This window comes from Manis javanica, chromosome X (genome assembly GCF_040802235.1).
Source record: "Manis javanica isolate MJ-LG chromosome X, MJ_LKY, whole genome shotgun sequence".
NCBI classification, from domain to species: Eukaryota; Metazoa; Chordata; class Mammalia; order Pholidota; family Manidae; genus Manis; species Manis javanica.
Window position 1 is genome coordinate 56,848,893 of NC_133174.1, and position 25,618 is coordinate 56,874,510.

A 25,618-nucleotide genomic window follows, 5' to 3' on the forward strand; every position below is an offset into this window, starting at 1 on the left:
TGCAAATGGTAGGATTTGTTTCTTTCTTATGGCTGAATAGTATTCCATTGTGTATATGTACCACCTCTTCTTTATCCATTCTTCTCCTTATGGACACTTAGGTTGCTTCCATATCTTGGCTATTGTAAATAGTGCTGTGATAAACATAGGGGTGCATATATCTTTTTAAATCTGTGATCCTGTTTTCTTACGGTAAATTCGTAGGAGTGGAATTCTTGGGTCAAATGGTATTTCTATTTTTAGTTTCTTGAGGAACCTCCATATTGCTTTCCACAATGTTTAAACTAGCTTACATTCCCACCAGCAGTGTAGGAGGGTTCCCCTTTCTCCACATCCTCACCAGCATTTGTTGTTCCTACTCTTTTCGATGTTGACCATCCTAACTGGTGTGAGGTAATATCTTATTGTGGTTTTAATTTGCATTTCCCTGATAATTAGTGATGTGGAACATCTTTTCTTGTGCCTGTTGGCCATCTGAATTTCTTTGGAGAAGTGTCTGTTCATACCCTCCACCCATTTTTTAATAGGGTTATTTGTCTTTTGGGTGTTGAGACATGTGAGTTCTTTATATATTTTGGATGTTAACCCCTTGTCAGATATGTCATTTACAAATATATTCTCCCATACTGTAGGATGCCTTTTTGTTCTGCTGGTGGTGTCCTTTGCTGTACAGAAGACTTTTAGCTTGACGTAGTCCCGTGTGTTCATTTTTGCTTTTGTTTCCCTTGCCTGAGAAAATGTGTTCAGGAAAAATTTGCTCATGTTTATAGTTAGGAGATTTTTGCCTATGTTTTTTTCTAAGAGTTTTATGGTTTCATGACTTACATTCAGGTTTTTGATCCATTTTGAGTTTACTTTTTTGCATGGGGTTGGACAATAATCCAGTTTCATTCTCTTGCATGTAGCTGTCCAGTTTTGCCAATACAGGGGTATTTTTTTAATCCCTTAATTTGCCGCTGGGATTGAGATCTACTAAGAAATGGGCCCTGAAGCCAGGCAGCCCTGACTTCAAATTCCAGATTGAATTCTGTCTTCTCTACTTACTAAGTGTGTGACCATGGAGTATTTACATAATCTCTCTAAGCTGCACTTCCCTTATCTTGGAAATGGAAACAGCAATGGTACCTACCTCATATGGTTGTGCTGAGGATTAAATGAGTTAATACATGTGAACCACTTTGGCACAATGCATGGCACACAGCAAGTGCTATGCAGTCTTTTTGTTATTTGTTGGCTGTACTTCAAATTCATCCTGAGGCATAAATCTTGATCTTAACAGGAGGAAGAGAAAGTGCAGCATGGAGTCTGCTTTATCACCAGTCTTGCTTGGACTTTCTAACTTCAGGCTCCCAGTGGTTGGGTTCTTTGCTCAGATGTCCTAACACCTTGGATTTGGGTCCCTGTCACATGACATTTATATCTGGTCTTCCCTGATGAAAATTCGCTTCCCCTGGAGATATCTATCACATGCCCATTTCTGTCTTCAATATCCAGGCCTACTGTGTACTATGTACCAGTCTTGGTTGTTGCTTGAATAACAAACAACAGAGCCTGTAAGGCCAGATCCTACCTTCCTACTCTCACCTACACCTTGCCCAGTCAGGTCCCACTCAACCCAAAGCTTGATTTTGAAGCATTTCTGAAAAGAAAAACTGCCAGATTTGTATACCTTCTGTCTTCCTGGAACAAAGAACAGAGATAAGATGAGTGACCCCAGATTTGTCATCTAATGGGGAGGTAAGAAGGTAGTAAAAAGAGGCAGAGCATCTGTCTTCACTATGTATAATCTACATTGGTGAAAGAGTATCTGTAATAACTAAAAATTTCGGATTTTGCTTTGTATTTGAATTGTAACAAATTACCACAAGCTCGGTGGCCTAAAACAACAACACACATTTTTATATTTTCACAGTTCTATAGGTCAAAAGTCCAAAATCAGGCTTCTTGGGCTGAAATCAAGATAGGGTCATGTCCCTGCACAGGCTCCAGGGGAGAATCCAGTCCTTGTCTCTTCCACTTTCTAGTGACTGCCGGCATTGCTTGGCTTGTGGCTGCATCACTCCAGTTTCTGCCTCCTTGGTCACATGGTCTTGTCAATGTTCTGTCTGACTCTGTATTCTAACGATACATGTGATTGCATTTAGAGCCCTCCCAGATAATCCAGGACAATATGCATCTCAAGATCCTTAAATTATTCACATCTGCAATGTCCTTTTCTGCCATATAAGTTAGCATTCATAGGTTCAGGAGATTCAGATCTTTCAGGATCCTTATTCAGACTACCTACCACATGCTGTAAGTCATTTTCGCCTTTAATTCCCCTTACACCCTCTGCCTTGTTCCCTCCTGTCTGAGAAATGAGGACATTCAAGCTTCATGGATTTTGTCTGGGTCTCTTCTGTATGTGTTTAGGGCCTGCTTGCTGTCTATCAATTGTTTGAATGGCCATTGCAGGGCCCTGAGCATCCAGTGACCTGGGAATTCTAGCATTCTTATGAGAGATTCCCTTTCTTTGGCTGTATGGATCTGGGCCTTGCTAGGGCAGGCCTTAAAGGGGCTGAGTGGTTTTTTTCCCTAGAGACACTGGACAATTGCTGGTCTGGACCTTCCTGCCCCTGCCTAAGTCCCATGCCATACCTTTTTGATTCAGCATCTTCCTGTTTATACTCATTCTTTAGGCATAGCCCAACAGCCCCCTCTGTGCCATGCACTAAGGCTGCTGTGCTGGGGATATATCCGTATCAGTATATCTATATCATCTCTCCATCTATATCCACATGATTTATATCTATATCTATAGATAATAGCAGGGGAGAGAGGAAAGTAAGCATGATTCCAATGCAGCATGCTGAGTGCAATATTAGGAATCCTAAGGTGTTATGACCCCACAGAAGGGGGCCCCTGACCCAGATGGAAGGTATGTGCAGGCTGTCAGGAATGCCTAGCTGCCTCAGATAAAATGGCTCTCTCACTTGCCCTACTTCTCCCTGCCCCAAAATGCTCTAGGGCATAGTACTACTATAGCAGTTAGTGCACTTGAATTGGAGTCCTGCAATGATAGGTTGCTGCTTCACTTTGCCAGGTTACACTATGTTCTGAGCCTCAGTTTCCTCTTGTGCTACAATTGAAAAAGGAACATTTAATCAGAAAAGTTATATTAGTGCATTGTTGTAAGGATTCAGTGGGCAGTGTATGTAAAGGGCTTTATAAAATATAAAGTACCATAACCTGTTCTAGTTGTTATTCCTGGCTCACCACTCACTCTGTCTTTCCATCCTTGCCCACTCTCCAGCTTTCTGAAGGCTAGTTCATGTTAATATTTTGTTTTAGCTAATTCAATCCTGATTCTTTCATTGTTTCCTGACTCATTCCTGGCTCTACACACACCAGGGAACAATTTGTTTCTCACCTATTGTTCTGCTTCCAGTCAATATCTTGCCAGTCATACATTAATATTTGCAAACAACCACATTTATAGAGAAACACTACTTCAAAGGGGGTTGTTTATCAGCCTTCTAAATTTCTGTCCAGTGTAGATAAAATTTTTCTATTAAGTCTCAGCCCCTCATGCAGTCAGCTGATATTTATCTAGCACCTACTATGTACCAGGTACTGTTTTAAGCACCAGGGGTACAAATGGAAATAAGACAGCCCTGGCCTCATGGAGTTCATAGGCTAGTGGAGGAGTCAGACAAGAAAATGATTTGAGTTTAATGTGAAGGTATGCTTAGAAGAAAATACAAGGTTCTGTGGGAGCAAATGAAGGAGCAGTAGAACTCAGACTCAATGTGTAGATATAGTCAAGCCCTCTTGACTTGTGTAGGTAGAGTCAGGAGGGAACTCCCAGAGGAGCTGATACCCCAGAGGGGGAGATATCTAAGCTGAGGCCTTAAGGAAGAGTAGAAATTAGGTGAGGTGGGGAAAGGTTTTTTCAAAGCAGAGAGAACAGCATCAGTTCTGGAGGAATTGAAGGAAGTTTAGTGTGGCGGGAGCACAGAGGGTAAGGAGAGAGCTGGTGGGTGTTAAGCAATGGAGGATAAAACAGGAGAGAGAGGCAAGAGTCTGATTGCTCTGGTCCATATTCAAAGCCATGCGTTGATTTTTACTTCCAGGGCAATGGGAAGCCATTGAAGAGTTTTCAAGAGTTATGTATCATATCTTCATTTTAAAAAGTCCTTTTCACTGTTTTATAGGGAACATATTGGAGGGAAACAAGAATTGGATGCAAGAAGACCAGTTGGAAGGACCATGCAGGGATCCAAATGAGAGAATATGATGACTCAGATAGGGTGACGGCAATGGGGTTAGAGGAAATTAGAGCAATACAAGAAAGATTTAGGTGGTAGGAACCATAGGATTTGTTTGGTGAGTGATCAGATGTGGGACTAAGGGAGAGAAAGGTGTCAGAGTTCCTAGATTTCTGACCTAGTCACCTGGGTGAACAGCAATGCCATGTACTAGATAGGGAGAATTGGAGGAGTGGCAGGTGCAAGGTGGAAGAAGACAGTTCATTGGATTTTGGACATATTGATTTTGAAGAGTCTTCAAAACATCCAAATAAATTTGTGGATGTTCAGAACTAACAATAAGGAGAGAGATGTGGCATTAATTGAATAGGGCTGATGACTGAAGTCATGCAGGTGAATGGGATGGCCCAAGGATGGTGTACAGAGAGAAATGAGGAAAGGGGTTGAGGATAGAGCCTTCAGAAACCTATCTTTAAGGAATGAGGACAGAAATAGGAGCACAGAATCTGCCTCATAATGAATATATTACATTGCTGAATGAATGAAAGGAGGATGAGAAGAATAAGCTAGAGATTAGTAACCCTAGCCCTCTTTGGGATGGGAAGAAAAGAGAGACAAGGCCTCAGAAAGGAGGTCAGGCTTGAACTAAGTCATGAAAGATGACCAGGCATTCACAAGGAAGACAAGGGAGGAAAATTTCATTTCAAGAAGAATAAAGAGCATATATAAAGGTTCAAAAACATAAAAAGTCATGACCTATGCACATGGATTCCTCCAGACTCTACCTCTGTCTTTTTTCCTAATGACCTGGCTGTGTATCCTTAATAAATCTTAATATCCTTAATAAATCCCTGTAATAAATCTTAGATATGAGTATGAAAAAACAGAAGTCATGATGTTTTCAGTGAAAATTTTCTGATTTACCTTACAGGTGTCTTAGTCTCCTTTTAGACCTGTATTCATGGCTCTCTCACAACCAAGGAGGCCTAGATTCAGAATGGTAAATACATTTCATGCTGCAGTCCAAATGAATAGTAGAGATTGCTTAGAATTATATGATAATGAGGAGTCTGGGGCTGCGAGTAGACTCAGTGCTAGAGGGCTATGACTGATCAACAATGCCTGCCATAGATGAAGGAGAAAGGAGTGTATGTAGTGTTTGTCATGGTGGCCTAGACTTTTCCCTTTTAACTCTCTCTCACCATCTGAACCCTTGACTGTGAGAATAGGATCTCATGAATCATGAATTGGCAACTAATTGGTAATTGGCAATTCTCCACCCCTAAAGGATATGGTCTTAATGAAACAATGAATATTTGCTGAGAACTTATCCGCTGATAAAACATTGACTGAGTATGTACTATGTGCCAGGAAGAAAAACTAGCCCCTAGGGGATCCATACAGAATGCATGATTCATTGTGTTGAACCAATGGAGTAAATCCCAGATTCAGGGCTCCATGTTGAAAGAAAGTATGGCTATCTGTATTCCAAGAGCATGGCAATGTCCAGATTGAATTTTAAGGCACTAGCATGTAGTAAGGGTCTATTTATTGTGATCTGGTTGTATTTTATTTTTACCATAGCTTATGCTATGTTTACTGGCCCAGTGAGAACAGAAAAAAAGAGCTACTTGCTCTTACAAAAACTTGTAAATAATGCAAGCATAGTCAGCATAGTCTCGCATACCTATTCTCGCACAGCAACTGCTCAAAGCTTGTTTTGTGCCCCCTTCTTATTTACACTGTACCTCTCATCTGTCTATTCTTAAGTAAACGTCTGTGTTGCTCATAATGCTCACTGCAAGACTCTTCTGGGTATTGTGTGGTGAAGGTCTTACTATATTACAGACCTGAATTGAGTGATAAACAGAGCTCACCTAGACACTTAGAGAAGACTCCAGGCCAGTTCTAAGGACTCAAGGATGGCAATCATTCCTCTCCAGCAAACTGGCTATGAAATAGGTAATTGCTGAAGTCCAAACACCAGAACTAAAAGTACGAACCGTTTCAAGGCCTGGGAAATTTGAAGCAGCAGAATGAGGTTTTTAGCAGCTGATAAATGGAAATGGGAAGGCAGAGGTGAGAGAGTTTGGGAGTTAAGACCTCCAGAGGGCCTCATGACCAAGTAACAGTCATGGTGTGGGCTGGAGAGAAAAAAAAACCAAGTGAATCTGCCTTCCAAGTCACATCAGCTTGTCATTGCATCTTAGTTACCTGGAGGTAAAAAGAGCTCTTATTGATTGGAGTGTGTTGTACTTGGGAGAGGAAAAGGCCTAATTCACATCAAAGAACTTTTAGATTCTAATAGATGAGATATTCATGTAAACAAGTAGGTACACAAAATGATTCAAAAAGTGCAGAGACAAAATACAATCAGAGAATAGTGTAATAGTGAAGGTAAGTAAGGCTAGTTGCTGTAACATAAGGATTCCCTCATATAAGGGACTTAATACAACAAAGATGTATTTTCTGCTCATGTCAAAATGTATTGTATATAGCTTAGGAAAGGAGTCTCTACTCCACAGTCAGTTAGAGATCCAGGCCTGTTCCATCTTCCACTAAAGATCACAAAGCATCACCAGTTGGGATATGGGGAGAGTCAAAGTGGAGAAGATATACCTTCTCATAACCATTCTGTCCCAGAAGTGACACAGTGTATGGTAATAGGGCCCCATATAGATGCAAGAGGGCTGAGAGATACAGTGCAATGATATACTAAGGAGGGTATTTAAAAACAGGGTTTTTAATATTTGCCCCCATCAGAATGTTCAGTTCCACCTAGAAGGGACAGAAAAACCTTCATAGAGATGACCCTTGAGTGGAATATCTAAAGTGAAGTAGTTCTGGATATTAGAGTGAAATAATGTCATGGGAAAAATGAAACCCCAGAAGATAAAACTGAGGTTACTAATACAGCCACATCTTCCCATCTGGAAAGTCTCTTTCCAGAGCTCATTTGACTTAAATCATTTAAGTCACCCACCTTCTTCCCTATTCATCCCAAAAAGTCTCAGCTTAAGGGTTACTTCCTCCAGTAGAGCCTTAACAATAGACTGGGGAGGTTCTCCTGCTATGTGGTCCTATAATATCCACTGTTTTTAATGTAGCTGTCTAAATGTCCATCTTTCTTCTTATATTATTAAGTACTATAAGAGCAGGACCCTGCCTGGTTTTATTCATCATTGTATCTCTAATGACTAAAACTATGCCTGCCACATAGTAGGCCCTTGGTAAGTATTTGTTGAATGAATGAATCTGCCTTCTTAAAGCATCCTCTCTTACATTACTTTTCTCAGTGATTCATGTGGTTGATGAGTCAACATATATTTATTCCCCATTAAGTGCTAGATCTTATTTTGCATAGTAAAGTTAGCAATGAATGAAACACTGTCCTTTTTATTTGACCATGATTTCCTCTATGCCCATCCCCTTGAGAGAAGGGTGGGGCAGCCAACTCATCCTGGTTTGCCCAGAGCTTTCCTGGTTTTAGCACCGAAGTATAATATCCCAGGAAACCCCCTGCCCCTAAGGCCTGGGCAATTCAGGATGGTTGCTCACTCTAGAGTAGGGTATTCTTCTTATCTCTATCCCAAATATCTAGCATTATACCTGGAACATGATGAGTTGTCAGTGAATATTTGTTGAGTGTAAGGGGGTGAGTTGGTAGATGGATGTGGATGTGGACTTGGATGAGTGCATGGATGGCTGTGTGGGTGAATGGATATGCTTGTTTTGGGAACTTTTCAGAATCTGGAGGAAAGGAAAAGAGATACCTAGAGATCCCAAACACTCAGGAAAGGTCAACAGTAGAGGGTTGGGAGAGAAAGGATAGCCTTCCTTGAGTTTAACATAGTAATACTCTCCTTTGGCCACTTGTCTGAATGAGACTGATTTAGAGTTCAGTATAGACCCAGAGGTGGGGAGAGATTGGCCACTGAAGGAAACTCCCAGCTAGGATGACAGGTGTTTGAGTGACCTGGCACAGAAAGTCCTCATTGTACTTTGCCAATCACTGGGATTAATATCCCTTGGCTATGCCCTCAGTGGAGGTCAAGGTATACATAAATATTTTTAAGACCTTACTTTGGGAAAAGAATGTGACAAGCTTTGAGGTTATTGCAGAGTAGAGGTGTGGAGAGGTGAGAAAAGAGCCAGAACTTTATAATAATTGCAGATCATAATTTTTTTATATGTTAAATGATTTAATGGCTATAATATAGCTAATAAAATTACATTTACTTCTTTCCTGCTCAGGTTCCTGGTGGAGAGGGGTCAATATTTTCAAATCATTATTTTAAGGGCATTATAGTAGCTGTGTATTCTTAGAAATTCATTCTCTTCTGTCTTCTAGAATACCTTTCAGCCCCAGCTCCACCCCCATTCCTCAAAGGTGAGTCACTTTGGGGAAGTCTTTGTGGAACTTTCAAGCCCTCAGAACATTCTGTTCATACCCTTTTGTGGCATGTATCCTTGAATAGCACTGTGAGTGATAAACACCTGCTTTTCCCATTAGATGGGCACTGCCCTGAATACAGACAGGGATTCAAATATCTACCCTGTCACTTACTAGCTGCAAGACTTCCCTCTAGTTACTTAGCTTCTTTAAGCCTCCTTAGTATCTCCCATAAAAAGATGACATTACTTATCTCACAGGATTGTTGCAAGGATTAAATGAGATCCCATAAGAAATCTCCTAGCACATTGCCTGGCACAAGTGGACCTTTGACAAGTGTTAGTTGCCTTCCTCTTCCCCTTCTTTGAGGAAGGAACTATGAATTATTTACTTATTTTTTGATTGCCAATACAGAGCTTGGCACACAGTGGGCCTCAGATGTTTGCCAAGTTGAACTCTTAAGGAATCATGGTCACACTGGGGGACGATATCAGGCAAAGGCTCAGCTATAATGACATGGGGTAAAATGTGAGAAGTAGAAAGAGGCGGCTGGCACAAAAGCATTTGCAGAGTTAAACATAAACCATGTCCCACTCATCAGTTTCTCTTTACTGATTTAGTACTAACTCCGTCTTTTATTCACTTTTTGCTCACATTGCACCACTGGCATACTTGTATCATACTTAGCAATCATGTTATAATAAACTATATGTTTATATTTTGTTTCCCCAACTAGATTATAAATTCTTTGAGTACAGAGAATGTGCCTTGTGCATCTTTGTATCTCCTGTACCTAGAATAATTCTTGGCATATAAGTACTCATCGGATATTTTTGTTCTAGCAGTTGAGCTGTTTTCACTTACTTTGACATACCTGACTTTGGTGAGAAATTCTCTTTAATATAAATCTTTTCTCTTAACTGAATTGAAAGTTCTTTCAAGGGTGGGATATATGTTTCTCCTCTAGGGCCTAGCAAAGGGTCAGAACCACAGTGGGTACTACTGCATATTCAACTGACCAATGCATAGGTTCTCACAATAGGGAGATGTCATTCCACATCGTAAAGAACATTTCTGTATGAACTAATGTTCTTTCTTCTAAAAATAAGGAAAAGAAAATGATGTCACTGTTTTTATAAAATAAAAAAGCAACAGATCACCCCAAATCCTACTATCCAGAAATAATCAGTGTTAATATTTAGTGAACACCATTTCAGGCATCTCTCTATGCACATATTCAGAAACGAGATGGATGGATGGCAAGATAAAAATGATTCTATGAAAATAGGATCATAATGTGCAGGCCAGTTTTATTAAAAATTATTCAATCTAATTTTACTTGAATTTAACAGAAAATGAAAATGAAACCAAAGGAATTGCTAACCTTTGGATAAATATTATTTTACCTCAAGAAATATTGACTTCACAGTATGGAAGGTAAGGTTGTCACTGTTATATTTCCTCTCACCTTCTCTTCCCCAAACTCCAGATTTTTATTAGTTATATCATTATTCTGTCAATTGTGTTCACTGTTACATGTTGCTTTTCCACCTGCATTACCTCGGTTATTTAGGGGGTGTGACTGTAGTATAAATATTTATTTACTTAGATGAATTCAGTGCTTTACCTGTATTCTTCTATTATGGCTTATCCACTTCCAGATTTTTTAATTTTATTTTTCCCATAGTTGGCTGTATTTCAGTAGGTTTTATGAATGCTGTATTCTCTGAGTTCTACCTGTCACCTTTTTATTTGCAAAAGTAGTTGGCTGAGTACAGTATCTTTGAGTCTCCTTAAACTTTCTTTCAACACTTTACAGACCTTCTCCTTTTTTCCCCCCTTTGGTATTGAATATTGCTATGAAATCTGAAGCCAGGCTGATTTTTCCTTCATATAAACATCTTGTTTATATTCTGTCTAAACACCTGAACAATCATTTCTTTATCCTTGATGTTCAAAAGCTCACTTACAATAGGTCTCAATATCAGTCATACTTTTATTTTTTCTGGAACGCTGTATGTCCTTTCTGGCTACAGATTTGGTTCTTCTTTCATTTCAGGGAAAATTTTCTCAATTATATTTCTAAATACCTTTTCTGTACAATTTGTTGAATACTCCATAGACTTTAGGAACCCTAGCCAGTATACTTAGACTGTCCTCATTTTCCATGACCATTATCCAGTCTATGACTAAATTAATACTTTTATCTTTTAGCTTTGATTTGCCATGATTATAACAATACTTTTCATATCAGTAATACCATTTCATTCATGGCTATTTTGAGCCACACTGCTTCTAATTAACTTATTAGTTCTGAAATAATATTGTTTTGGTTCTTACTATGTTTCTTAAGTTCTGCAGTATCCTCATTCTACTGTTTATTATCTCATCTTTGAGTTCTTGTTTACTGAATTCATTTTTTTGAGTTCTAACATGTAAAACAGGATTTTTTGTGTTTCTTGGGTTCTGTTTTCTTCCATATGTTTTTATTTGAATTGAACTTTTATTAAGATCAATGTAGCTTCACATGCAGTTGCAAGAAATAACACAGGGAGGTCCCCATGTACCCAGTTTCCCTCAAAGGAAACGTCTTGCAAAACTATACTATAAATCACAACCAGGATATTGACATTGTTACAATTCATCCACTTTATTCAGATTTCCCCAGTTTTACTTAAACTCATCTGTGTGTGTGTGTGTGTGTGTGTGTGTGTGTGTGTGTGTGTGTGTACCTCTATAAAATTTATCACATGTGGAAGTTTGTGTATCCACCACCGTAGTCAGGGTACAGACAGTTCCATCACTTCAAAAATCCTTTGTGTTGTCCTTTTACAATCACACCCTCCACCTGATTCTCACCATCCCTAACTCCTGACAACTACTACCAATTTGTTGTCCATCTCTATAACTTTGTCATTTTGAGGATGTCATATATGTGGAATCATACAGTATGTGACCTTTAAAGATTGGCTTTGTTTACTCAGCATAATTACCTGGAGATCTATCCAAGTCATTGTGTATATCAACAGTTTGTTCCTTTTATTGCTCAATAGTATTCCATGGTATGGATGTACCATCATTTGTTTAACCATTCACCTATTGAAGTACATCTGGGATGTTTCTAGTTTGGGACTGTTATGAAGAAAGAAGCTGCTATGGAATATTCGTGCACAGGTTTTTTGTGTGAATATGTTTCCATTTCTCTGGGGTAAATGCCCAAGACTGCAATTGCTGCTCTATAAGGATTTTATCTCTTGTTTGCATGCTATGTTTCTTCCCTTTCTCCTTTGGTTGTGATGGTATGTTGGCATGGTAGCCAGGCCATTTCTTTTCCCCTTGCTTGTGCTAAATGTGGGCAGGTTCAGCCAAAGCTTCTATTTACTTTTATATAATTTGGTTGAATTCTCCATGATACCCTCCCCAGCATATCTAGGACCTTTTCATACACCCCTCCCAGGTCTTGTTTGAAAGCAGAATGTTCTGTTTAATGCATAATTGTGTACCTTTCAGGTAAACTGCAGGGAGGGAAAACTCAACTAAAGCCGTGCCTCTCTTACTGAGGGACCTGGACTCTGATCTCTGTCTTCTGATGTTTTATTAAATATCCATACATGGCCCATTTTCACTTGCCAGGGATATACTCTATTCCCAAAGTACTGTCTCAATACTCCTAAGAAATAGGGAAGTAGGAAACCTCCAGCAAACAGCAAGCCCTGACAGCTCTCCCTGCCTTGGCTGAGATCCTGCAGTAATATGCTGGGGCTTCTCCTCTTGAAGGCATTTCCTGGACATTTCCCCAAATGCTCTGTTCTTCAATCCCTCCCTCCACCCATTCCAACCCCTGTTGATTACTCTCCAAATGAGTGGGTTTTAGTGATAACTTACAGGTTTTTGTTGACTTGCCTTTTTCCTAAATACTGTTTCTGAGGGTTGGAACAGAGTTAGGAACTTGTAGCACTGTCCCAAAGTCTTCAATTTCTTTCCTTGGATGCCACTGTTGGAAATTTACATTTTGAAGTTTTATTCTTTTCCTTGTTTGTTTACTGCTATTGAAATTGTTAGTCTTTTTCAAAGTATGACTTGTCTTTGTTCATTTCATTAGGTATTTGGCAGCAGTGGTAATGGATTAAGTCTGTAGGTCAGCTTTATTCTATCAGCCTTCCCAGGAAATCTCAGATGGTGTTTTTTTTCTAACTCCCTCTTTCATGCTGAAGGGCCTGAAGCTGGAGAAGGATAGCACAGAGTTGGGCAGTCATTGTATCCAAGACCAGGAAGGGTTAGGACATAAGTTAGGAAAAGTTGGCATGTCACACGCAAACACACAGCTGACCTAGAAGTACATCTTGGGATGTTTCTAGTTTGGGATTGTTATGAAGAAAGAAGCTGCTATGGAATATTCAGGCGTGCAACTGTCTTTTTCAAACTGGAGTGTTGCATTCTTAGGGTAAATACCTAGAAGTGGAATTCCTGGGTCAAACACACAACTGAACCTTCCTATCCTTCATTTCCCTTATCCAACTCTTTCCAAATTCTGCCAATGTACCTTCAAATTCTTTCTCACATGTGTCACTTCCTTTCTGTCTTATTGTAATGGCCTTTAGTCAAACCCTCATCTTTCTTTTCGATTTCTGAAGTATTCTCCTAACAAGGTTCCATGCCTCTAGTTTCTTTCCCATGGAGGCCATCCCTCCTCACGGTGCCACTGAGTCAGTGTTCCTGAAACAGTACTGAGTGTATATCCTTACCATTCAAAGGCCACCAGAGACCTCCCAATTGCCATAAATACATAAACAAATGTTAAGTTCAAACTTCTTAAAATAATCTACAATAAAAGAGCAGCTAACGTTTTTATGGTACTTACTAAGTGCTAAGAAAATTCTAATTCATTTTTGTACATTGAATGATTTCATCTTCAAACCCTTGAGGTCGCTGTTGTAATTATCCTCATTTTACAATTGAGGAAACTGAAGTGTGGGAGGTCTCACAATGTTCTTAAGGCTACACAGCTAGTAAGTTAAAGAAAGGAATTCAAATGCTGGCAGTGTGGCTCCAGACTCCATGATCTTAAACCACCTCATGACATACCCCCACAATACCTTTCATTGGCTGTCATCCTAACGACCTTTATATTCTAAGCACTCTCTCATCACCACCCATATGCTGACATTCTGGCCACATCAAGCTACTTGCTCTTCCCTAAACACACCATATGCTTTCAACTTCTGTCCCTTTTCACATGCTGTTCTCTCCATGGACCACTCTCACTAACCCCTTTCAAATCTACTTGGTAAACTCCCATTTATCATTCTTTCTCCTGCTGTTTTTTTTTGGTATCATTAATCTACAATTACATGAAGAACATTATGATTACTAGGCTCCCCCTTCACCAAGTCCCCCCCACATACCCCTTCACAGTCACTGTCCATCAGCGTAGTAAGATGCTGTAGAATCAATACTTGTCTTCTCTGTGTTGCACAGCCCTCCCCGTGCCCCCCATGCACTATACATACTAATCGTAATGCCCCCTTTCTTTTTCCCCACCCTTGTCCCTCCCTTCCCATCCATCCTCCCCAGTCCCTTTCCCTTTGGTAACTGTTAGTTCATTCTTGGGTCTGTGATTCTGTTGCTGTTTTGTTCCTTCGGTTTTCCTTTGTTCTTAGACTCCACATATGAGTGAAATCATTTGATACTTGTCTTTCTCCGCCTGGCTTATTTCACTGAGCATAATACCCTCTAGCTCCATCCATGTTGTTGCAAATGGTAGGATCTGTTTTTTTCTTATGGCTGAGTAATATTCCATTGTGTAGATGTACCACATCTTCTTTCATCTACTGATGGACATTTAGGTTGCTTCCATATCTTGGCTATCGTAAATAGTGCAGCGATAAACATAGGCGTGCAACTGTCTTTTTCAAACTGGAGTGCTGCATTCTTAGGGTAAATACCTAGAAGTGGAATTCCTGGGTCAAATGGTATTTCTATTTTGAGCATTCTGAGGAACCTCCATACTGCTTTCCAACTCCTGCTGTTTTTACTCAAGTGCAATTCCTTGTTTGCCCTTCAGTGAGGCCCCATTGCCTCTAGAAGACACCCAGTTTTCTCAACACAGTAGACAAAGCCCTGAAAGATCTAGCCCCTGCTTACCCTGCAAATATCACCTATTCCCTTCCCCTTCACACCTTGCACTCCACCCATATCCAAGTACTTAAAGTTCTCTAAACACAACATGCTGTTCTGTCCTTATGCTTTTGTCTATGTTCTTCCTTCTGATTGGACTCCCCTGTCTACCTGAAAGAATCCTACATATGTACATATGCTTCAAGACCCAGTGAAATCATCCATTCTATGGTGAAGCTTTCCCTCCCCTTCTTTTCCCTTTCCTTCCTTTCCTGTTCCTTCCCTTCCCTTCTCTTCCTTGCTATGCCTTGCCCAGCACTCCTTTACTCTCTTTAAGCAGAATTGGCTATTCTCTTCTCAGTGTCACCCATGTACCTTGAGCATTACTTCCTTTTATCACACCGCTGCAAAATTATTTTTTTTACACAGCTGTCTCCTTTATTAACCTCGTCAAGGAGGATGACAATCTTCTTATTTAAAGTTTACTCTGACTTGTACCTGGCACATAATAGGCACTCCCAAAATATGTGTTAAATGAATGAACCTTACTAGCTCCAGTGCCTAACAGTACTAGGACATAGTAAGTGTTCAATAAATATTTGTTCACTTAACAAATAAATGCTTAAGCTCTTTTTCACTGTTATGTGCCTTCCTTCTAGGTACTTCCCTACTTTTTCAAACAAACTCTTTAGTGGGAGCCCCTAGTGCCTCTAAGCTACCTCTAGGTCCGTTTTTCAGAACATATGATTACCTTGAAGGGAACAGCACAGCCTAAGGAAACAGTGCAAGAGGAGGTTAGGTAAAGCCAACAGGAGCAGAAAAAGGGTAGAATATATGTCAACACCTAGCAGGGTTGGGTGTGCAAAAATAGTTCTATAAGTATGGCTTTGTCTTTCTGGAGCAATGATCCCCAAACTTGGGTGGTCATCAGATTTGTTAGAAAATAATTCTCCATGGACCTCTGAATGTATTGTGAGTAGAGACACTGACTGCCTGTTCTCTAGACTATCTTTTCAAGGGTGTTTGCACAGTGAACAACCTTGGAAGATATAAATAATATCTTCTCCCAGAACAAAGGACAGGTTTATTACTGTCTCATATAATAAAGATAATCTCTCCATCTAGAGTAAAGATCTAGAGTAAGGCATTCTTATTGCCCATTATTTCCCTAAGCTTGATGTTTTTCTTCTAATAAGTAATGCAACCCACTGCATGTGCTCACATCACTTCGCCCTCTTCATGTCATCCTGTGAGAATTAGGGCATGGAAAACTGACACACATGCTAATACTCTGGCTGCTAGTGTTTCTGAGTAATAATAACTGTTTTTAGGAAAAGTAATAATAATAACAACTCCTGTCTCTGACCCAGTAATTTCATGTCTTCCTCCAGCATCCATGAAACCATGACAGGCTAACTTGTTAACTTGCAAGTGGAGAAAAAAGTTTCAAACACTTCAGAGTTTTTTATAAGAGTCACCTGGAAACTTGTTCAAAATGTAGGTTCCTGAGTTGTCTCTCAGACGATGATTTGATGACTCTAGAAAGATGCCCAGGAATAAGCATTTTTGATAAGTGGTTCTGATGTTGGAGGTCCTTAGAAATCTCTTGAAAACCACTGTCTTCGGGATTTTGTTAATCTTGATTATAGATGGAAGACAACACTTGCTTCTTGCATGGATAGAGATAGTCATAGATAGCACAAGAGCTCCTTTGGCAGCTTTTCTCATTCAAAAGAAACTGTTAAAATAGGAAATATCTGCTCACTATAAGCAATATATGAGAAAAAGTTATATACTGACTAGAGTTAAATAGGAAGAAATAGAAACACAAGAATAAACTCATACATTTGTCACTAAACTTAATTGTTTATTTACTGTGTTAATTAAACTTGACCTTTTCTTTCTCCTCTGAGAGAAAGTGGAAAGTGTTTCTTACATTTAGACTTAACTCTTTATTATACTGGTTCCCCCAGCCTGAGTTTCAACAGATATTTATTGAATATCTGCTGTCATGCACTGTTCTAGGTGTCAGAAATACGGTAATGAATGACACAATGTCCCTGCTTCTGTGGAACTTATATTCTAGTGGAGGGACACAGACACTGAATGCATAGGCAAATACCTCACATATTTTCAAATGAAGAAACTAAAATAGAATAATAGGATAGAGAATGACTTGGTGAGTGTTGAGGCACATTTTAGCTATAGTGGTTAGAGAAGCGCTTTCTGAGGACGTAAGGAGATCCGAATAAAGGAGAGTTTCTGGTTCTAGCTGTCAGTCTTTGCCTGGCAGAGACTTGCCCATTTGTAGGAACTGAAACTCCGTAGCCTTCACGGTCAGCCTCACCCAGCTCCCACCAAACCTGAAAACACTGCAGAAGCTTCCCCCTGGTGGCTGAAGTTCAGAAATAGCCTGCTGCCCCAAGGACTAGGGCATTTGAGGAAAGCCCTAGTCTTAAAAACTGAGCTACATTCATTTGACAGATATTTATGGAATATATACCTGTGTCAATTATGCTAGGTGTTGGGGATACAGCTGTGAATAAGAGAGACCCTCAACTCTCATGGAATTTCTAGAAGCTTCTGTGGTAGTTGCTACTCTGAACTCTACCCCAACCCCACCAGATTAGACCTTGCCTAGTCTGTTTCCCTAGGTTAAGAGGGTAACTGGAGCATGTCATGATTCTCTCTCCAGCTGTGGGCTTGAATCCTCTTCAAACCAGTTCAATCACTGGAATACAGAAACTTCCACTCAAATTTCTGCGATTTTCACCACTATGCAAATACTACTGTTCCTAGTTCCCAGACTCCAAATTGGCTCTCAAAACCAATATAAATAAGACCTGAGCTGCTCCCCACCTGCTGGACCCTGTGACTTGGACTTTGGGTCATCTCTCTTCTTCAGGTCGGGTCCTATACTTCAGAGGTTCCCTTCTCCCCATTGCTGCCTGCCAATCTACTCTGTCATCTCTCCCTGGAAAGGTCCCAGCATGCCTGTTGCTGTGGTTATGACACCAACTCCCAGAATCGCTTCTAGTTTGCTTTCTCACTGCCTGATGATCAAAGCTAAATGAAAAAGACAATGGAGGCAGCAGTGCCTGCATCAGCAAAAACTCTCAAGTATTCCTTCCAATAAGGAAGAGGTTGCTCTGGCAACCAGACTTCCCACCTCAAACTTACTCTAATCCCTATCTTATCAATTTATATTACAATTGAATGAGTTTTCTTCCCTGAGACAAGTTCTCAACTGTTCTTACAACCTGCTTTTTGGCACCAGTTAGCCTTTTCTTAAAGGGAACAAATCCTTTCTCTTTATGAATGTTTTCCAACAAGTATTTTAGTGCTTATTATATGTAAGGCATGCTGGACTTTAGTGGTAGATACAAAGATGGAAATATATTTATAGTGTATGAAAAAGAGCACTGGATTTGAAGCCAGAATGCCTGTTATTGTTAAAAAACTTTTTACAGAAGTCATACAAACACATGAACAAAGGCTAAAAAAAACACCGAGAAGCATAAAGTAAAAAATAAAAATACTCACCTCTCATTCCCATTTCTCAAATTAAGTAATATTTTACTTGTGTTACAGTAATATTCTGTGCATAAGCATATATGTTTTTCTTCTTTTCTCTCACAAATGAGATCACTAGTGTACATATCACCCTGCTATTTGACTTTCAACTTACTATTTATTGAGCATTTTCTCTATCAGTAAGTATCTATCACATTCTTTTTAATGGTTGCATCGTATTCCATTGTGTAGATGTAGTCCCCATCAACAATTTATTTGAATTGTTTTTATTACAATGAATTGATAATAAACATCTTGGAGCACATGTTTTGGTAAATGATATAGTATTTTTTTTTGAGAGGGCATCTCTCATATTTATTGATCAAATGGTTGTTAACAACAATAAAATTCAGTATAGGGGGGTAAACGCTCAATGTACAATCATTAATCCATCTCAAGCCTAATTCTCGTCAGTCTCCAATCTTCTGAAGCATAACAAACAAGTTCTTACATGGTGAACGAATTCTTACATAGTGAATAAATTCTTACATGGTGAACAGTACAAGGGCAGTCATCACAGAAACTTTCGGTTTTGATCATGCATTATGACCTATAAACAATCAGGTCAAATATGAATATTCGTTTGATTTTTGTGCTTGATTTATATGTTGATCCCACATTTCTCCTATTATTATTATTATTTTTATTTTTAATAAAATGCTGAAGTGGTAGGTAGATGCAAGATAAAGGTAGAAAACATAGTTTAGTGCTGTAAGAAGGCAAATGTAGATGATCAGATGATCAGGTGTGTGCCTATGGACTAAGTATTAATCAAGGCTAGACAAGGGCAGCAAGACATCCACGGATGCAGAAGATTTCTCTCAAAGCAGGGGGGGTGAGGTTCTGAGTCTCACCTCTGCTGATCCCCAAATTCTCACCTGATGGCCCCCCTGCGACTGTGCCTGTCTTAGGTTGTTCCTCCCTTGAGGAATCTTACCCGTCTCTGGCTAACCAGTCATCTTCCGGGGCCATACAGGGAAATGTAAAGTTGGTAAGTGAGAGAGAAGCCATATTGTTTGCAAAGGTTAGCTTTTTACTTCTTTGCAGATTTATGCCCTGTGGCTTCTATGCCCAGCACTTGTCTCGAGGTATCTTTACCACCTGGAGGAATTATGATACTCGGTAAATTCGATATGAGGCACGAATTCTATTTAAGGGTTGTAATTAGGAAGGAAGAAGGAAAGCTATAGAGGTAGCATATGGAAGAAAACATGGGAGGATTGATTATTTCTTTGACATATCTTCTTGTAAAGTACCTTAAGCATGTATAGGTTTCAAACTACCAACTAATTTGCACTCACATATTAACATAATAGGAATACGGTGACATAAACAAAGCAAATCTATAATTACCATCCATCTCCAGTGGAGCCAAGAAAACCATTTAGGCACCCTAGGCATTTGTGAAAATTTGTCGATGATATGATGGACATTGTCCAACTGTACTTGAACAGTCTGAGAGAAATCAGACAAATTAAAGCAGCCCATTTCTGGGATCTGTTCACATCCCATATGTTCTTTTAACCGTAGATAGTCTATAGTCATGAGATTTTGGAGTGCTACAACTTGCACCCCTCCCAACTCCTGGTTGAGTTCCAACAGTACAGATCCGGTCAAATTCGTTGTCTCACTGTATGCACATGCCAGCCTAGACATCTCCCTCCTCACTCCTATGGCAAGTCCAGGAGACGGTGGGCTGGAGGCAACCACAACCGCAGCATCGTCCGGATCCCTGTGGAGTCTTTTTGATGATCATCCCCGGCACAAGTCCTCCAGAGAGTGCTGATGCCGGAAGCTCCTCCTCATATCATATCTTAGTTCATTTTCTCGGTATCCAAGCTAGGCCTTGATCTTCTGCATAGAGACAAAGAGACCCTTTGCCCACACTTTGACATGCCCTCTATACCACTGTGCAGAACTCATAGGCAGTCAGCACACAGTAACTGCTTTTTTTTTTTTTTTAATTAAGAGAAAGGAATATTATCAGAAAAGAGTACCTCCATAGCTGATCATCTGACACCCTTTAAGTGATCAACATTAAGGATATTTAAAGCATGCGTTGATCTTTGATTTACCAATAGTTTTATCCTGTTAAGGAGTAATCCCCCTTTTCTTTCTTTCTTTCTTTCTTTCTTTTTTTTTTATTTAATTTTTAATCTACACTTACATGAAGAATACTATGTTTACTATGCTCTCCCCTATATCAGGTCCCCCCTAACAACCACATTACGGTTACTGTCCATCAGCTTAGCAAAATGTTGTAGAGTCACTACTTGTCCTCTCTGTGTTGTGCAGCCCACCCTCCCTTTTCTCCCTCCCACCCCATGCATGCAAATCTTAATACCCCCCTTTTTCTTCCACCCCCTTATCCCTCCCTGCCCACCCATCCTCCCCAGTTTCTTTCCCTTTGGTACCTGTTAGTCCATTTTTGGGTTCTGTAATTCCACTGCTGTTTTGTTCCTTCAGTTTTTCCTTTGTTCCTATACTCCTCAGATGAGTGAAATCATTTGGTATTTCTCTTTCTCTGCTTGGCTTATTTGACTGAGCATAATACTCTCCAGCTCCATCCATGTTGCTGCAAATGGTTGGATTTTTCCACTTCTTATGGCTGAGTAGTATTCCATTGTGTATATGTACCACATCTTCTTTATCCATTCATCTACCGATGGACATTTAGGTTGCTTCCAATTCTTGGCTATTGTAAATAGTGCTGCGATAAACATAGGAGTGCATCTGTCTTTCTCAAACTTGATTGCTGCGTTCTTAGGGTAAATTCCTAGGAGTGGAATTCCTGGGTCAAATGGTAGGTCTGTTTTGAGCATTTTGATGCATCTCCATACTGCTTTCCACAATGGTTGAACTAATTTACATTCCCACCAGCAGTGTAGGAGGGTTCCCCTTTCTCCACAGCCTCACCAACATTTGTTGTTGTTTGTCTTTTGGATGGCAGCTATCCTTACTGGTGTGAGGTGATACCTCATTGTAGTTTTAATTTGCATTTCTCTGATAATTAGCGATGTGGAGCATTTTTTCATGTGTCTCTTGGCCATCTGTATTTCTTTTTTGGAGAACTGTCTGTTCAGTTCCTCTGCCCATTTTTTAATTGGGTTATTTGTTTTTTTGTTTGTTGAGGCGTGTGAGCTCTTTATATATTCTGGACGTCAAGCCTTTACCGGATCTGTCATTTTCAAATATATTCTCCCATACTGTAGGGTTCCTTTTTGTTCTATTGATGGTGTCTTTCGCTGTACAGAAGCTTTTCAGCTTAATGTAGTCCCACTTGCTCATTTTTGCTGTTGTTTTCCTTGCCCGGGGAGATATGTTCAAGAAGAGATCACTCAAGTTTATGTCTAAGAGGTTTTTGCCTATGTTTTTTTCCAGAGTTTAATGGTTTCATGACTTACATTCAGGTCTTTGATCCATGTTGAGTTTACCTTTGTATATGGGGTTAGACAATGGTCCAGTTTCATTCTCCTACATGTAGCTGTCCAGTTTTGCCAGCACCATGTGTTGAAGAGACTGTCATTTTGCCATTGTATGTCCATGGCTCCTTTATCAAATATTAATTGACCATATATGTTTGGGTTAATTTCTGGGATCTCTAATCTGTTCCACTGGTCTCTGGCTCTGTTCTTGTGCCAGTACCAAATTGTCTTGATTACTATGGCTTTGTAGTAGAGCTTGAAGCTGGGGAGTGAGATCCCCCCTACTTTATTCTTCTTTTTCAGGATTGCTTTGGCTATTCGGGGTCTTTGGTTTTTCCATATGAATTTTTGAATTATTTGTTCCAATTCATTGAAGAATGTTGCTGGTAATTTGAGAGGGATTGCATCAAATCTGTATATTGCTTTGGGCAGGATGGCCACTTTGACGATATTAATTCTTCCTAGCCATGAGCATGGGATGAGTTTCCATTTATTAGTGTCCCCTTTAATTTCTCTTAAGAGTGACTTGTAGTTTTCAGAGTATAAGTCTTTCACTTCTTTGGTTAGGTTTATTCCTAGGTATTTTATTCTTTTTGATGCAATGGTGAATGGAATTGTTTTCCTGATTTCTCTTTCTATTGATTCGTTGTTAATGTATAGGAAAGCTACAGATTTCTGTGTGTTAATTTTGTATCCTGCAACTTTGCTGTATTCCGATATCAGTTCTAGTAGTTTTGGAGTGGAGTCTTTAGGGTTTTTTATGTACAGTATCATATCATCTGCAAATAGTGACAGTTTAACGTCTTCTTTACCAATCTGGATTCCTTGTATTTCTTTGTTTTGTCTGATTGCCGTGGCTAGGACCTCCAGTACTATGTTAAATAACAGTGGGGAGAGTGGGCATCCCTGTCTGGTTCCCAATCTCAGAGGAAATGCTTTCAGCTTCTCGCTGTTCAGTATAATGCTGGCTGTGGGTTTATCATATATGGCCTTTATTATGTTGAGGTACTTGCCCTCTATTCCCATTTTGCTGAGAGTTTTTATCATGAATGGATGTTGAATTTTGTCAAATGCTTTTTCAGCATCTATGGAGATGATCATGTGGTTTTTGTCTTTCTTTTTGTTGAGTGGTGGATGATGTTGATGGATTTTCGAATGTTGTACCATCCTTGCATCCCTGGGATGAACCTCACTTGGTCATGGTGTATGATCCTTTTGATATACTGTTGAATTCTGTTTGCTAATATTTTATTGAGTATTTTTGCATCTACATTCATCAGGGATATTGGTCTGTAATTTTCTTTTTTGGTGGGGTCTTTGCCTGGTTTTGGTATTAGAGTGATATTGGCCTCATAGAATGAGTTTGGGAGTATTCCCTCTTCTTCTATTTTGTGGAACACTTTAAGGAGAATGGGTATTATGTCTTCTCTGTGTGTCTGATAACATTCCGAGGTAAATCCGTCCGGCCCCGGGGTTTTGTTCTTGGGTAGTTTTTTTATTACTGTTTCAATTTCTTTGCTTGTAATTGGTTTGTTTAACTTTTGTGTTTCTTCCTTGGTCAGTCTTGGGAGGTTGTATTTTTCTATGAAGTTGTCCATTTCTTCTAGGTTTTCCAGCTTATTGGCATATAGGTTTTCATAGTAGTCTTTAATAATTCTTTGTATTTCTGTGGAGTCTGTCGTGATTTTTCCATTCTCATTTCTGATTATGTTGATTTGTGTTGACTCTCTTTTTCTCTTAATAAGTTGGGCTAGAGGCTTATCTATTTTGTTTATTTTCTCAAAGAACCAGCTCTTGGTTTCGTTGATTTTTGCTATTGTTTTATTCTTCTCAATTTTGTTTATTTCTTCTCTGATCTTTATTATGTCCCTCCTTCTGCTGACTTTAGGCCTCATTTGTTCTTCTTTATCCAGTTTTAATAATTGTGATGTTAGACTATTCATTTGGGATTGTTCTTCCTTCTTCAAGTGTGCCTGGATTGCTATATACTTTCCTCTTAAGACTGCTTTCACTGCGTCCCACAGAAGTTGGGGCTTAGTGTTGTTGTTGTCATTTGTTTCTATATATTCCTTGATCTCTATTTTGATTTGTTCATTGATCCATTGATTATTTAGTAGCATATTGTTAAGCCTCCATGTGTTTGTGAGCCTTTTTGTTTTCTTTGTAGAATTCATTTCTACTTTCATACCTTTGTGGTCTGAAAAATTGGTTGGTAGAATTTCAATATTGTGGAATTTACTGAGGCTCTTTTTGTGAGCTAGTATGTGGTCTATTCTGGAGAATGTTCCATGTGCACTTGAGAAGAATGTATATCCTGTTGCTTTTGGATGTAAAGTTCTATAGATGTCTATTAGGTCCATCTGTTCTAGTGTGTTGTTCAGTGCCTGTGTGTCTTTACTTATTTTCTGCCCGGTGGATCTATCCTTTGGGGTGAGTGGTATGTTGAAGTCTCCTAAAATGAATGCATTGCAGTCTATTTCCCTCTTTAGTTCTGTTAGTATTTGCTTCACATATGCTGGTGCTCCTGTATTGGGTGCATATATATTTAGAATGGTTATATCCTCTTGTTGGACTGAGCCCTTTATCATTATGTAGTATCCTTCTTTATCTCTTGTTACTTTCTTTGTTTTGAAGTCTATTTTGTCTGATATTAGTACTGCAACCCCTGCTTTCTTCTCACTGTTGTTTGCCTGAAATATGTTTTTCCATCCCTTGACTTTTAGTCTATGCTTATCTTTGGGTTTAAGGTGAGTTTCTTGTAAGCAGCATATAGATGGGTCTTGCTTTTTTATCCATTCTATTAGTCTATGTCTTTTGATTGGTGCATTAAGTCCATTTACATTTAGGGTGACTATTGAGAGATATGTACTTATTGCCATTGCAGGCTTTAGATTCGCGGTTCCCAAAGGTTCAAGGTTAGCTTCTTTAGTATCTTACTGCCTAACTTAGCTCACTTATTGAGCTGTTATATACACTGTCTGGAGATTCTTTTCTTCTCTCCCTTCTTATTCCTCCTCCTCCATTCTTCATATGTTGTGTGTTTTGTTCTGTGCTCTTTTTAGGGGTGCTCCCATCTAGAGCAGTCCCTGTAGGATGCCCTGTAGAGGTGGTTTGTGGGAAGCAAATTCCCTCATCTTTTGCTTGTCTGGTAATTGTTTAATCCCGCCATCATATTTAAATGATAGTCGTGCTGGATACAGTATCCTTGGTTCAAGGCCCTTCTGTTTCATTGCATTAAGTATATCATGCCATTCTCTTCTGGCCTGTAGGGTTTCTGTCGAGAAGTCTGATGTTAGCCTGATGGGTTTTCCTTTATAGGTGACCTTTTTCTCTCTAGCTGCCTTTAAAACTCTTTCCTTGTCCTTGATCCTTGCCATTTTAATTACTATGTGTCTTGCTGTTGTCCTCCTTGGATCCTTTCTGTTGGGGGTTCTGTGTAATTCCATGGTCTGTTCGATTATGTCCTCCCCCAGTTTGGGGAAGTTTTCAGCAATTATTTCTTCAAAGAGACTTTCTATCCCTTTTCCTCTTTCTTCTTCTTCTGGTATCCCTATAATACGAATATTATTCCTTTTGTATTTGTCACATATTTCTCTTAGTGTTGTTTCATTCCTGGAGATTCTTTTATCTCTCTCTATGTCAGCTTCTATACGTTCCTGTTCTCTGGCTTCTATTCCTTCAATGGCCTCTTGCATCTTATCCATTCTGCTTATAAATCCTTCCAGGGATTGTTTCACTTCTGTGATCTCCTTCCTGACCTCTGTGATCTCCTTCCGGACTTCATCCCACTGCACTTGCATTTTTCTCTGCATCTCATCCCACTGCTCTGCATTTTTCTCTGCATCTCATCCCATTGCTCTTGC